General features: G+C 41.7%; 1 protein-coding gene across 1 annotated transcript in view; it reads left to right on the top strand.

Moving 5' to 3' along the window:
- Window positions 1–14727, top strand: part of LOC137655051 (nuclear migration protein nudC-like) — a 146940-nt gene that overhangs the window by 49325 nt on the left and 82888 nt on the right. The gene's annotated exons all lie outside the window — the stretch shown is intronic.

Below are 14727 nucleotides of genomic sequence, written 5' to 3'. Positions count from 1 at the left end.
AAGGGATTCCTTAAAGGCTATAGGTCTCCTATTAACAAGGTGAACAGTGTGACAAACAATAAATTCAAAGTCATCATAAGATAAAACAAGATTTTTTATACTTCCAAACAACAATCTTTTAACCTGTTTGACACAAACTTCAACAAGAGATCCAAGCTTACTGCATCCTTTAAAATATTGCTGAAACTGTATAGGGCGAATATTGTTTTCTTCAAAATATAACTGACTAGCATGATCACTTGAAAGGTTCTGCATCACATTAGCCCCAGCTACAAGCTATGTCCCCATATCACTGACGCATAATTCAGGGATTCCATAATCAAAACAATGCAGCTGAAAAGATCGCAAGAACTCTTTTACACCAAGATCCTTGCAAATTTTAAGATTCACTGCCCTACTCCAAGTACATGCAATGCATAATATCCACACTTTTTGAGTTTCATTATTCTTCCTAACATGGAAAGGACCCATATGATCAATGAAAACATTAGCAAATGGCTTGGATGGTAAATTAGACCTGAATTCCCTTTATGAATTCTGACTAAGTTTGAAAGTTCTATTACAAAAACGCCTACAATGCACACATTTTTTTAATGCTTTTTTGACGGTCGAAAAATGCCTAGGGATATGAAATTGTTGTCGTATTTCAGCTAGAACTGAATAACATCCTGAATGAAACAGATTGAAATGAACATCCAAAATAATTAGCTTCGTCAAAACACTGTCTTTCGGCAGTAAAATAGGAAAACCATTTCTTAAATTTGCTTTTAACCCTAAGAATACCATTTTAAATATTAAACTTAGCCGGTGAATATATAAATAGCTGACGTCTCCGACGGCCAGACAGATTCCAAAAAACTCGCGAGCGATCGCCATGAAGGTAGCGGGTGTGCCCACCAGCGCCGACTATCGGCCAGATACCGCATATACTTCTCAACCATTCCAGTTCTTCTCTGTCGGTGTCACCGACAACATTGGTTCCGCTCGCTCTAGACCTCGAGTTTTCTACAGAATTGGTGAAGTACTTGGTTTTGGGTTTATTGCTTTCGCCGTGTTGGATTATTCAATACTATCTTCAAAAGAAATGCTTTTGAAAGGAGAGGAAAAGTTTTTTGCCCTTGCTTTTTTAATCTCGCTCTGGTTTTTCCATAGAGAAAAGATGGCCGACCCTTCCCTCAGTGTACGGAAGTGTGTTAAAGGCTTTTAGTAATTATTTTATCACTTTATAAATTATTGTTGATATTTATAGATTTACCTCTATATATTTTATATCTCACCCGCCTTTATTAGGGCTCTTCGATGAGCTTTCCATTTATACTAAACATCGAGATAAATTTTATGTTTTTGTTTATATGCGGCCTTTACCTATTCTTTGTAGGCGGTCCTAACTTGGAAAACGAAGTTAAACAACGTTGAGCCCATTCAACTTTTATTTTTGTTTAGATTAAAACAGTTGCTCTGTAAGAGTGATGAGATGAATATTTTTAGAAAATATTTTAAGAAATTTATTCTTTGAATAGTCTTCGTGCTGTTTTTCAAAGATGAACTAACGTTTGGTTTATTTATGCTACGCAGTTTGCGCTCTATCGTTACGATAGAGAAAGAGATAATCACGGTTTCACTTTGCAGAAAGAGTAAATTGATTTTGACGTTTTGTTCATTTTTCTTTCAAACTGAAGTTTTTTAGATACTAATTTAAAGGAACATGTTAATTTTCAATTTCTTAGTCCTTTCAGTTTTTTCCTTTAGTCAAATAACCTGTTATTGACAAAGAGTGAGTGGGCCATTCTCTTGTGAGTGACAAAAGAGAGAGAGAGAGAGAGAGAGAGAGAGAGAGAGAGAGAGAGAGAGAGAGAGAGAGAGAGAGAGAGAGAGAGAGAGGGAGGGAGGGAGGGAGAGAGAGAGGGGGAGAGGGAGAGAGAGAGAGAGAGAGAGAGAGAGAGAGAGAGAGAGAGAGAGAGAGAGAGAGAGAGAGAGAGAGAGAGAGAGGGAGGGAGAGAGAGAGAGAGAGAGAGAGAGAGAGGGAGAGAGGGGGAGAGAGAGAGAGAGAGAGGGGGAGAGAGAGAGGAGAGGGAGGGAGGGAGGGAGGGAGGGAGAGGGAGGGAGGGAGGGAGGGAGAGGGAGGGAGAGGGAGGGAGAGAGAGGGAGGGAGGGAGAGAGAGGGAGGGAGGGAGAGAGAGGGAGGGAGGGAGAGAGAGAGAGAGGAGAGAGAGAGAGAGGAGAGGGAGAGAGATCTCCGATCTTTATTCTCGTCCCAAGCCTCTGTACAAGGAGTTTGGGAGCGAGTAACGTTGTTCTCGATTCAGTTTTTTACTCTCGTTCCAAGTCTCTGTACGGGGAGAGAGGATAAAACGTTTTAGTTTTTATTCTCGTCCCAAGGCACTGTACGGTGAGAGATTGAGAACGTAGTCCTTAGTGAACTAGTGTTTAGTCTCATCCCCAGTCACTGATCTTTTTAACTTTATATATTTCCGTTTTATTCGATATATATGTATATGTTTATTGATTTTTGCATGTGTGTTTCATTTTGTACTAATGTGCTTACATTATATGACTCATTTCGCAATTCTAACCTTTTGATTTAAGGGAGAATTGCGTGCTTCAGGTAGAAATCAGTTTTATTCATGTCTAATGTGAAATTATTAAAAAATGCGATATCAGTGAAGTAAGTGCAAAAAACATGTTCTGTGTTGCGGAGGGTTCGTTTGGTCGTGCTTGTCACTTGCCTAGTCCGAGACCTCTTTCAGGCTCCCCTGCACCAGGGAGAAGGAATGTCGTAGGACCTAAGGGAGTGAGGAGTGTAAACCAACGAACAGACGTTCCCTCAAAGGTATCAGACGTTGCTCGTCAAGCACGTCCTTGCCATAAGACAGGAGAGACGAAGTTTCTCCTCGTCTTCCGATGATTTGTCTCTTTAAAAGCCTGGGCGTAAAGTTTTGAGACGGTTGAAACTTTTATTAGTTCCTTCAGAACAAGTTCAACGTCCTAGCTGTAGTCATCATAAGAGTCCCGTTCATAGCGATGACGTTCATGTACAGACGTTTTTGCCACAGACTCGACGTGACATTGAGCGGTAGACACCGTAGACACAACGTGACGTCGAGTGTCAGTCACCGTAGTCACGATATAGCATCGATCAGCAGTCACTGCTGTTACTACGTGACGTTTGAACGTCAGCCACCGCAGTCACAGGTTGATCCGAAGTTAAGTGTTTTGCAAGATATGCTGTTAAAGCTTTCTTCTTTAATAGAAGCTTTCGATCCTGTTCCTGTGCGAAAGGATCCTTTGCTTTTTGTACGTCACGGTTCTGGGATACGTGATTCGGGTCTTCAACCTTCTAGACGAGCTTTGTTACGCCACGCTGACGTTATCCCTAGTGACAGCTTTGCTGTTAAACGAGATGCGGAGCATAAATCTCGATGTAACTTTGATCGCTTTGAACGTCAGCCACCGCAGTCACAGCGTTACGTTGAGCTGCAGACACCGCAGACACGCCGTGACGTTGAGCGGTAGACACCGTAGACATGACGTGACGTCGAGGGTCAGTCATCGTAGTCACGATATAGCATCGAACAGCAGTCACCGCTGTTACTACGGGACGTTTGAACGTCAGTTGCTTCTGTCACGACGTGTAGTAGAATAACATTCTCTGCAGTCACAACGTGACATCGACCCTCCAACTTTAACTTCTGTTCATATATAAGTTGATGTAGCCAGTCAGGCTTTTCCTTCACATCATTCTGAATATAAATCTCCTTCTTGCAAGACTTTAGATTTATCAGATGATGTGCCTTCTGAAGAAGTTGATGACCCCCTTTCAACTAATGTACCTTTGGGGAGTCATTCAGAAGAGGAGTAACCTAGGGTGGTCCAACAATCCCTTGTTTTTTAATTATGAATTTCTTTAGTGAAATTTTGTCCTACTCGTTTTGTAATGGCTGCTCCGCCGTCTGAGTTTACTCTTGGCATGACTTTCTTCGACTCCTACATTTACGAAGTCAGTTCTCTCTTGTTCTTCCAAGAGGGCCATGCTCTTACTGGGAGACTGGTTGGAATCCAGGAGAAGTTTAGGAAAGTCTGCTTTTGCTTTTCCTCCTTCTTAATTAGCTTCTCGCTCGGGCGTCTGGTGTGACACAGGAGAAGCTCGAGGAGAAGTTCTCGGCTTGGGAGTACCTGCCTCTGCCCAGGGAGACTTCTTAAGCCTAGTCCCCCCAGATGCTGAAGCCTTGATGAGGATGGGGGGCTTAGGGATTAGCAGCTGGGCTCTAATGAAGTGGAAACTACTTCCCATTGGACCTCGGTGCCCAGCTGTCGATCCAACTAAATCAGTCAGCACTTTCTCTTTTACTTTTGATTATTTCTTTTTTCTCCCATCTCTTCCTTTTGGGCTCGATATTGTTGACGACTTTGGCATGTTCGATTTTACTTTGGATGCTGCTTTGGATTTGGCAGAGTGTGGGATGGACTGCATTCCATCTCAACCTGTGCCAATTTAGATGCCATCACCCTCTGGCAGACCCCATTGGGTGCAGACCAAGTCTGTTAAGAGTCGGGCTCCAGTGATCCGGTTTTAAGTCACCCATATTTGCGGGTAATGGTTGACGCCAGGCATTGGAGTCGACGGTGGGAGGGGCTAACTACCCCCACTGACCAGTGTACGCCCACCTTAAGAGAGGCAGCCCCTCTCTAATAGAGGACTGGTCCCCGCTGAAGCCTCTTCTCGTGTTGGGCCACATGGGATAGGAGGACTGACATCCTCCGATAAGAGGTGGATAACCCGGCTTGCTTTTTCAAAAAAACCCAACACCTCTGTTGACGACCTGGAAAATACAAACATGGACCTCGGTACAGACAGCTCCAACTCGGGTTCTAACATTGTAACGTTAGAACCTTATTCACGTCATGTGAATAATAAAACGCTAGAGAAGAAGAGAGAGAGAGTGAAAAATGATGACAGTACAGAAAGATATAGAAAAGTAGAAGTATTACCTGGTCACTATGAAGTAGTGAATTATGAAAATTTTTTTATCTTGGAATTTGAAAACGGAAGACATGAGCGTATAAATGTTTTTAAAGCTAATAGGGAAATAGTTACTTTATGTGGAGGGCAGCCAAAAATTTTACCCCAGGGAAATGGAAGTCTCTTGATAGAGACACTGTCCCCATTACAAGGTGAAAGGTTAAAAACACTTACAACATTGAATGGTCATAGCGTAAAATGCGTTTCGCACCCTACTTTCAACCAGAGTAGAGGTGTGATATATGCTCCAGAATTGTTGGATATAGAGGAGAAAGAAATAGAGGATGAACTGAAAAATCAAGGAGTAGTTAAAGTAGTCAGAATGAGAAAGAGAGTTGGAGAACAACGTATCCCTCTTGCTACTCTGATTATAACATTTGATCAATGCCGATTACCAAATGTTATAAAAGCTGGATGGCTATCTTTTAAGGTAAAACCATATATCCCGTCACCATTGCGATGTTATCATTGCCAAATGTATGGCCATTTAAGCCAGAAATGTAAAGAAAAACTAAACAATAAGCCAGCTATTTGTGCCAACTGTGGAAAAAGTAGTCATGGAGTATGCATAGAAAACCCTAATTGCATACATTGTGGGGAAGCACACCCAGCTACATCTAAAAGCTGTGTAAAGTTTATTTTTGAAAAAGAAATCCAGGCCATTAGGACCATGGAAAGGGTTACTTTTAAAGAGGCTCGTAAAAGAGCTCTTGAAAAGCAAATAAGACCAGGGCAACCTTTTTCAATGGTTCTGAAGAAAAACTTGCCAAACCACACAGACGAAAATTATATCTCTACTTCTAAGGTAAAGAAACAAATGAAAGTAGTTAAAGAGGTTGAAAGTCCCATCGAAAATCTATATCCAGAAATTGTAGAAAAATCAAAACGGATACTTAAAGATCTGAAAATTATTCAAAAGCCAACTACTCCGATTTTAAACAATAGTACAAACCTCTCACAGGCCGTGTCCTTGCCTGATCTGAGGGAGGTTGCACTCGAAACCAATTTACCTGGTGAACCCGTAGTGGGGAAGGTGCAAAAACCTGACAGATCACAACCTTTTAATCGAAAAAGAGAGAGACCTCCCTCCCTCTCTCCTCCTACCATAAGAAACATTAAAGTCATGACTTCCAATAAATATGATATCTTGTCTGCTGATGTTTCTGAACAACTAGAAGGTAAATTGAACCAATCAGAAATTCAAGTTGAGGTCCACCATCCTCCTCAACAATTAGATCAAAAGGACACAAAGAAAAAGAGAAACACAAAACCCACTATATCAAGATCCTCTCTAGAGTTACCTCCGGGAAATATTATTAGATCAAATATTGCCAATGGGAAGACTTCATCTAAGTTGTCTTCCAAAAAATAAAACATAGTTTTTTCCTCCATTCTGCAATGGAATTGCCAGGGTTTAAGGGCGAAATATGAACAACTTAAGCTCCTCATACGTGAGCACTCCCCTATAACAGTATGTCTACAAGAAAGCAAGCTCGATGCTAATACTCCTTGTCCTCGAGAGTATGTTAGCTATAGAACACCATATGATCAACGAGCAGGGAGCCATGGGGGAAGTCTTATATACGTTCGTCGAGATGTTCCCCAAATATCTTTGTCTATCTGTACCCCTCTGCAGGCAGTGGCTGTACAGATTGATATAGGGAGAAAATACACAATCTGTTCTCTTTACTTGCCTCCAAATGATAACATCTCATATGATAATATAGTAGAGGTGATTAAACAACTCCCACAACCCTTTCTCTTACTAGGAGACCTTAATAGTAGACATCCTTTATGGGGTGATGTTTTAGCAAATGCAAGGGGTAATATTATATCGTCAATTTTGGAGAATGAAGATGTCGGACTCCTCAATACAGGAGAGCCCACACATTTTCATGTACAGACAGGTACCTTGTCCTGCATTGACCTATCAGTCGCAAGCTCTAACTGTCTTCTCGATTTTAATTGGAGAACATTAGATGATTGGCATACTAGTGATCATGCACCAATCATTATAAACACCAACAATGGTCCACCTTTACAAAGATCACCTCGATGGAATCTTGATAAGGCGGACTGGAATAGATTTCGGGAGTTAAGTGAAATTGAAGGAAATGCAGAACAGTTTGAAAGTGTTGATGATGCCATAGACTTACTTAATGGAACTCTTCACACAGCAGGAGTGAATTCCATTCCCAAAACAACTGGGATATTCAGACGACGACCAGTCCCCTGGTGGTCATCAGAACTAATTGCCCTGCATAGAGCCACAAGAAAGTCTTTAACTCGATTGCGCATGTGCCGTAATGAGGAGAATTTAGTCATATACAAGAAATGTAGAGCACAGTTCCGCCGTGCCATGAAAGAAGCTAGGCGCCAGTCTTGGATGTCCTTCGTTTCCTCCATTAACAGTAGATCACCAACATCATCTGTGTGGAGGAAAGTCAAAAAGATAGCAGGCAAATTCACCCCAAACCCACCACCAGTGTTAAAGATAAATGGCAAGTATATGACTGGAGCAACCGAAGTTAGCAATGCCCTGGCTGACCATTTCTCAAATGTATCGTGCAAGTGTGAAGCAGCTCCTGGTCACCAGTATAGGAGCAATGAAGAAAAGAAAGTTTTAAACTTCGCAACAAGAAAGCAAGAGTCATACAATTCTCCTTTTACTGAAAGAGAATTTGATTCTGCTCTTGCTACTTGTAACGATACAGCCCCTGGACCCGATGGAATTCCATATGCAATGATTAAACATGTACCTTTTAATACAAAGTTATTTATTTTAAGCATTTTTAATAGAATATGGCATGATCATAGTTATCCAAGTGTTTGGGAACTAGCCATTATTTTAGCCTTTTTAAAACCCGGTAAGGACAAGTTTTTAGCAGCAAGCTACCGACCTATTGCATTGACATCTTGTTTATGTAAAATCATGGAGAAGATGGTCAACGCAAGACTGATTTGGTACCTTGAAAAGAAGAATATTTTATCACCCATTCAATGTGGATTCAGGAAAATGCACTCAACGACTGATGTGCTGATACAACTTGAGGCCTCCATTTGTGAAGCCTTTGCTTCCAAACAGCACCATGTGACAGTTTTTTTTTATCTTGAAAAGGCATATGATACCACATGGAGATACGGTATACTTAAAAGAATCCATGAGTGCGGATTGAGAGGTGAGCTACCACTATTCATCCAGTCATTTCTTTCACATAGAGTTTTCCAAGTGAGAGTTGGGGAAGCTCTATCACAGAGTAAGTGCCAGGAAGAAGGAGTTCCTCAGGGGAGTGTGCTGAGTGTAACCCTTTTTGCACTAGCAATTAATGGGATATCCTCAGTCATTCCCCGGGATGTTCTCGCAACATTATTTGTGGATGATCTCTCCATATCATTTGCTGGGGCCAGAATGGCAATGGTTGAGAGAAAAATCCAACTCTCTATTGATAAAATTATCCATTGGGCCGATATGAATGGATTTAAGTTCTCAACAAGTAAAACTACAATTGTCCATTTCTGTCGTATACGGGGAGTACATCCAGACCCGGATATATACATCAAAGGTCAACGGATCCCGTGTGCAAGTGAAGCAAAATTTTTAGGGTTGATATTTGATTGTAGGCTTACATGGGTTTCTCACTTAAAAGCATTAAAAGCTAAATGTGTTGAAGCTATGAATCTTTTAAAAGTCTTGTCCCATACGTCATGGGGGGCAGACCGCAATACAATTTTAAAATTATACAAGGCCTTGATATTTTCCAAAATTAGTTATGGTTGTGAGGTATATTCTTCAGCCACCCCAAGCCGGTTAGAAATACTAGATTCAATACATCATGCTAGCATTAGATTGTCCACAGGAGCCTTTAGAACCTCCCCTATCACAAGTCTCCTTGTTGATGCTGGGGAGTTGCCTCTGGACCTTTACCGGATGTCCTCTATTATTCGGTATTGGTTTAGATTGCAAAGACTCCCTAATTCTTCAGCCTTTCAGACTGCAAGCCTTGTAAGGCACTCAACCTACTTTGAGTTGCACCCAAAATCTCCTCAACCTTTTGGGTTTCGGGTTAACCAATTATTAAACAATCTGGATATAATTAGAAATAAGGTGCTTCCATTCAAGGTATCATCAACGCCTCCATGGAAATTACCTGACATATCTTTTTGTAAATACTTTATTGGAGTTAAGAAGAATATGACTGACTTAGAATCCAGGTCTCTTTTTATGGAACATGTCGAAGAACATAGGGGATCGACTTTTATATATACTGATGGCTCCAAATCTGATGCTGGCGTTGGATTTGGAGTACATAGTAATGATTTTAATTGTAGAGGTGCACTTCCTCTAACAGCTTCCATATTTACTGCCGAACTGTATGGCATTTTAACCGCTATTGAGAAAATAGCTTTGGAAAAGGAGGGTAATTTTACCATTTTTAGTGATGCAAGGAGTGTTCTTCAAGCTTTAGAAGTTTTTAATTCTAGTAACCCTCTAGTTTTAAAGATTTTAGAATGGCTTTTTATTATTGGACGGAAAGGTATAACTGTTCGATTTTGTTGGGTTCCAGCACATGTAGGTGTGTCTGGGAATGAGAAGGCAGATTTACTGGCGAAGAATGCGGCATCCGAGTTGCTACCAAGGAGGTATCCCATTCCATAGTAACGATCTCCTACCTTACATCAAGAAATTGGTTTGTGATAAATGGCAACAGCACTGGGACAATCAAGATGGCAATAAAATGAGGGAAGTAACAAATATCATATCACCTTGGAGGTATAACATGATTCCCCGAAAATGGGAGACGACTCTTTGTCGTCTCCGTATTGGTCACACACGGTTGACACACGAGTTTCTGCTGAAGGGCCAACACCAACCGTATTGCGAGGACTGCTTAGTACCTTTAACAGTGAGGCATTTGTTGACCGAATGCCCTAATTTTACTAACTTAAGAAATAGATATCTGTTTGAGGCTCGAGGTGAGGATGGCAGCTTTATCCTTGCCAAGATTCTTGGACATGATGTGTCTTACTATGCGAGCGGAATTTTTAGATTTATTTCAGAAGCAGGTCTTCTGAAAACTATTTAACTATTGTAATGACTTCTTAATTTTTATGGTTTTAATCGAATTCTCTTTTAATTTTCATATACAGTAAATGGTATCGGCGTCAATGACCTTAGATGTCAGGATGCCAGAAAACTTTCAATCAATCAATCAATCTTAAGCCTAGTGGACTCTCCTCGTCGTCTAGCCATGAGACGCTCCAAGATTTTATGGTCTGCTTCAGAGCTAGACCATCTCCTGTTAGGAGTTTTTTCGAGCATTTGAAGTTTTTATTTGTTGGATTGGTCCCTGGGAGCCTTAAGTAAGAAGGTCTCTCCAGCTGTCAATGTATTGCTGTACAATTATGTCATGCATGAACAAGGCTATCAGGGATGGCTCCAATGATCTGGCAGCCACGTTCACTGCAGGAACAAGGCTATCAGGGATGGCTCCAATGATCTGGCAGCCACGTTCACTGCAGGAGTACTTAAGATGTAAGTGCGCTCAATGTGTTCATTGTCAAGACAAAGTTCACGATGAAGACTACCAAATCTGTCTTGGCAGCAGTAAGGGAAGGCGACTGGATGGTCTCTCTCGACCTTCAGGATGCATACTTCCACATCCCGATTCATCCAAACTTTCAACAACATCTGAGGTTTGTGGACGGGAAAGTAATGTACCAATTTCGAGCACTGTGCTTCGGCCTCATTCCTGCTCCTCTTGTTTTTACAAGGCCCTTGCAAAATGTAGCAAGCTTTCTACATTTTTTGAGGATTCAGAGCCTCCCTTTATTTTGACGACTGGCTAATCAGGGCGTCATCATTAAATCGCTGTCTGGAGAGCCTCTAATGGACATTAGACCTAACCAAGGAGCTAGGTCTCATAGTGAACATAGAGAAGTCGTAACTTACAGTACTCCATCCCAGACTATTCTTTATTTGGGAATGGAGATACAGTGTCGGATTTTTCAGGCCTTTTCGTCTCCCACAAGAATGGAACAAGCTCTGTTAAAAGTCCTTCACTTGCAAGAGAAAAACAGTTGCTCTGTAAGAGTTTGAACGAGCCTCGTGGGAACTCTTTCATCGCTGGAATAGTTTATCTCTCTGGGGAGACTCAACCTTTGCCCTCTCCAATTTCACCTAAACCATTGGAACAAGGAAAAGGGCTTAGAGAGTATCTCTTTCCCAGTCTCCAACTCAGTCTAGACATGTCTGACTTGGTGGGACAGCAACATCAGACTTCGAGAAGGTCTTTTTCTTGCGATCAAGAACCCAAACCATGTGTTGTATTCAGATGCATCGGATTTGGGTTAGGGAGCTCCACTGGACAGTCTGGAATGCTCGGGTCTTTGGTCCACGGATCAGAAGGAACTCCATTTAAGGCAAGTAACATCTCTCCTTTGGCGAGATTTGTGCAAGGAAAAATGAATGTCTTGGCGGACTGCCTCAGCAGAAGAGGACAAGTCATCTCCATGGAGTGGACGTTGCACAAGACTGTGTGCGAGAAGCTATGGATGACATGGGGTCAACCCACCATAGATCTTTTTGCGACTTCACTGACAAAGAGGCTCTCGACTTACTGCTTTCCAGTTCCAGATCCAGAGGCAGCCCACATAGACGCTTTCCTGCTGGACTAGTCTCACCTGGACGTTTATGCCTTTCCACCTTTCAAGATCCTAAACAAGGTGCTGCAGAAGTTCACCTCTCACGAAGGGACCAGGTTGACGTTGGTTGCTCCACTCTGGCCCGGGAGAGAGTGGTTCACAGAGGTACTTCTATGGCTGGTAGACGTTCCAAGAAGTCTGCCGTTGCGGATGGATCTCTTGCGACAGCCTCGCGTAAAGAGATTTCATCAAAGCCTCCCCACGCTTCGTCTAACTGCCTTCAGACTATCGAAAGACTCTCTTGAGCTCGAGGGTTTTTGAAGGAGGCAGCTAGAGTGATCGCGAGGGCTAGAAGATCCTCTACCATCAGGATCTATCCGTCGAAATGGGAGGTATTTAGAGACTGGTGCAAGTCCTCCTCTATTTCCTCTTCCAAGTGCCTCTGTAGCGCAGATTGCGGATTTTCTGCTTTATCTGAGAAACGGTCGCTCCCTCTCTGCATCCACCATTAAAGGCTACAGAAGCATGTTAGCTTCTATTTTCAGGCATAGGGGTTTGGATCTTTCTAATAACAAAGACCTCCAAGACCTGCTTAAGTCTTTCGAGACTTCCAAGGAGCGTCATATTTCGACTCCTGCTTGGAACTTGGACGTGGTCCTACAGTTCCTTATGTCAGACAGGTTTGAACCATTAAATTCAGCCTCCCTGAAGGATCTTACCTCAAGACACTTTTTTGGTGAGCTTGGCTTCGGCTAAAAGGGTTAGTGAGATACATGCTTTTAGCAAGAACATCGGCTTCTCCACTAATAAAGCAGTATGCGCTCTTCAACTTGGTTTTTTGGCCAAGAATGAACTTCCGTCTCGTCCTTGGCCTAAATCATTTGAAATCCCCAGTCTTTCTGAGATTGTGGGGAATGAAGTTGAAAGAGTGCTGTGCCCCATTAGAGCTCTTAAATTTTATTTATCCAGAACTAAACCGCTACGAGGTTGTTCAGAGGCTTTATGGTGCTCCGTTAAAAAGCCCTCTTTGCCCATGTCTAAGAATGCGTGGTCTTATTTTATTAGACTTTTGATTCGGGAGGCACACTCTCATTTAAGTGAGAAGGATCGTAATTTACTTAAAGTCAAGGCTCATGAAGTCAGAGCGATAGCAACTTCAGTAGTGTTTAAGCAAAATAGATCCATTAAAAGTATTATGGACGCGACCTTTTGGAGAGGCAAGTCGGTATTCGCTTCATATTACTTGAAAGATGTCCAGACTCTTTATGAGGACTGCTACACACTGGGACCATTCGTAGCAGCGAGTGCAGTAGTGGGTGAAGGCTCTACCACTACATTCCCTTAATCCCAATATCCTTTTAATCTACTCTTGAAATTTTTTAATCTTATTTTGGGTTGTACGGGAGACTAAGAAGTCTTTCGCAATCTTTTTGATTTGGCGGGTGGTCAAAATGTTGTTTCTTGAGAGCGCCCAGATTAAGGGTATTGATGAGGTCCTGTTATAGGGGTGTTCGCCCTGGATATAACAGCTCCTGGGAGTCTTTCAGCATCCTGAGAGGATGGCTGGGCTTCGTGAGGAAAGCGGACTAATGAGGCAAAGTAATCATCAGTCAGCTTCCTTACCAGGTACCTATACTTAAGTTTGTTTTTATGAAATATTTGTCAAAAACTCTTGAGCATATATGCCTTTATTGTTATAATACTGGTGTCTACCCACCACCATGGGTGTGAATCAGCTATTTATATATTCACCGGCTAAGTTTAATATTTGAAAATGATATTTTCATTATAAAATAAATTTTTGAATACTGTAAACTTACCCGGTGAATATATAATATTAAAGGCCCTCCTTTCCTCCCCGATAGAGACCCTGCGGACTGAGAAGAACTGGAGTGGTTGAGAAGTATATGCGGTATCTGGCCGATAGTCGGCGCTGGTGGGCACACCCGCTTCCTTCATGGCGATCGCTCGCGAGTTTTTTGGAATCTGTCGGGCCGTCGGAGACGTCAGCTATTTATATATTCACCGGGTAAGTATATTCAAATATTTATTTTATAATGAAAATATCATTTTTCATCCTTGAATATATTAAGCTGAGTAATGAGGTTAGGAACGGCCTTCAGATTAAAACTATTCTTATTCTGAAAGTAAGCAAAGATCTCTGGAAACCACTTCCTTTGCTCTGTTATAATAACTCTCTTACTAGCTTCTGCAAAGAGATTAGGGTTGGTATCAGATGAGGTTTGAGAACATATACCTGCCTTTGACTTCCAGTTTCTTATGCCTACTAGTATTGTTCGATAAATCAGAATCAACTTACGAAAGCTGGAATAATTGCAGAGATTGATAACATATTCAGGAGAACCTGTTAGAGAAGAAAAAGTTGTTTGAGAAAGTTCTGCCCCTAAAGGTGCATTCAACTTGGAGAGGTACCCAGAGTCTGTTACTGTCATGGGATTTGGAATAATAAAAGTCATGTCCTGTTCCCCACCAGGGAGGTCATCCAACTTTTTACCTGGACCGACGAGAAAATTAGTTTTATACAACTGCTTATGTGAGAGGCATCTAGTAACACAGTCGGCCGGGTTCTCTTTTCCTGAAATGAAACAGAATCTTATTGGAAATCGTTGACACAACTTTTGAATATTACCAATTCTATTCATTACGAAAGTTGAACACCTTTGCATTTTATCCAGTTTCTGGGAGGAAGAATTAAGCCAGTGTAGGGCACAAAGAGAATCAGCATAGCGAACCATTTCTACTATGTTAACAGGTTTCAGGCAAGAATGTCCAGAGATATCTCTCTGCAGTTCCACGAGAGTTTCGACACCCAAAACAATAGCATTTAACTCTAATGAAGGAATTGACTTATTCTTCAGCTGAGTGTTAATCATACGGTTCTTAGCTTGAACAAAACTCGCCTTACCAGATTCAACGTGCTGCAAAAAAAATTACTGTACCATATAAGTCGTGACTAGCATCAGTATAAGCCATAAGCTTATAAGTACCATTCCTTGGTCCGACATATCTACCCATTTTAATAGGAGGAGAAGCATTAGCTTGTT

This window comes from Palaemon carinicauda, chromosome 16, assembly GCF_036898095.1.
Source record: "Palaemon carinicauda isolate YSFRI2023 chromosome 16, ASM3689809v2, whole genome shotgun sequence".
Lineage (NCBI taxonomy): Eukaryota > Metazoa > Arthropoda > Malacostraca > Decapoda > Palaemonidae > Palaemon > Palaemon carinicauda.
This window is presented reverse-complemented; position numbering and strand designations above follow the sequence as displayed.